General features: G+C 38.8%; 1 protein-coding gene across 2 annotated transcripts in view; it reads right to left on the bottom strand.

The window, feature by feature from the left end:
* CUL4A (cullin 4A) overlaps positions 1–1,302 on the bottom strand; it is a 51,963-nt gene that overhangs the window by 11,599 nt on the left and 39,062 nt on the right. The gene's annotated exons all lie outside the window — the stretch shown is intronic.

Raw genomic sequence — 1,302 nt, 5'->3', positions numbered from 1 at the left:
TGGTAATTTGTTAGGGATTGCATTGAATCTGTAGATTGCTTTGGGTAGTACAGTCATTTTCACAATATTGATTCTTTCAATCCAAGAACATGGCTTATCTCTCCATCTGTCTGTGTCATCTTTGATTTCTTTCATCAGTGTCAGTTTTCTGAGTTACAGGTCTTTTATCTCCTTAGGTAGGTTTATTCCTAGGTATTTTATTCTTTTTGTTGCAATGGTGAATGGGATTGTTTCCTTAATTTCTCTTTCTGATCTTTCGTTGTTAGTGTATACAAATGCCAGAGATTTCTGTGCAATAATTTTGTATCCTGCAACCTTACCAAATTCATTGATTAGCTCTAGTAGTTTTCTGGTGGCATCTTTAGGATTCTCGCCTTTTGCGAGGTCTGAGGTCTTCTGCCAGCGTTCAGTGGGTGTTCTATAGGAGCAGTTCCACGTGTAGATGTATTTCTGATGTATCTGTGGGGAGGAAGGTGATCTCCGCCTCTTACTCTTCCGCCATCTTCTCTCCTCTCCCAGGATTCTCTATGTATAGTATCATGTCATCTGCAAACAGTGACAGTTTTACTTCTTCTTTTCCAACTTGTATGCCTTCTCTTTTTCTTCTCTGATTGCCATGGCTAGGACTTCCAAAACTATGTTGAATAATACTGGCAACAGCGGACATCCTTGTCTTGCTCCTGATCTTAGAGAAAATGCTTTCAGTTTGAGAATGATGCTGGCTGTGGGTTTGTCATATATGGCCTTTATTATGTTGATGTAGGTTCCCTCTATGCCCACTTTCTGGAGAGTCTTTATCATAAATGGGTGTTGAATTTTGCCAAAAGCTTTTTCTGCATCTACTGAGATGATCGTATGGTATTTATTCTTCAATTTGTTAATACGGTGTATCACTTGATTGATTTGAGTATACTGAAGAATCCTTGCATCCCTGGGATAAATCCCACTTGATCATGGTGTACGATCCTTTTAATGTGTTGTTGGATTCTGTTTGCTAGTATTTTGTTGAGGATTTTCGCATGTATATTCATCAGTGATACCGGTCTGTAATTTTCTCTTTTTGTAGTACCTTTGCCTGGTTTTGGTATCAGGGTGATGGTGGCCTCATAGAATGAGTTTGGGAGTGTTCCTTCCTCTGCAATTTTTTGGAAGAGTTTGAGAAGGATGGGTGTTAGCTCTTCTCTAAATGTTTGACAGGATTCACCTGTGAAGCCATCTGGTCCTGGACTTTTGTTTGTTGGGAGATTTTTAATCACAGTTTCAATTTCATTACTTGTGATTGGTCTGTTCATATTTTCTATT

This window comes from Physeter macrocephalus, chromosome 13 (assembly GCF_002837175.3).
Source record: "Physeter macrocephalus isolate SW-GA chromosome 13, ASM283717v5, whole genome shotgun sequence".
Classification (NCBI taxonomy): Eukaryota; Metazoa; Chordata; class Mammalia; order Artiodactyla; family Physeteridae; genus Physeter; species Physeter macrocephalus.
Note: the sequence above shows the minus strand (reverse complement) of the source record. Positions and strands in the feature narration are given on the sequence as shown.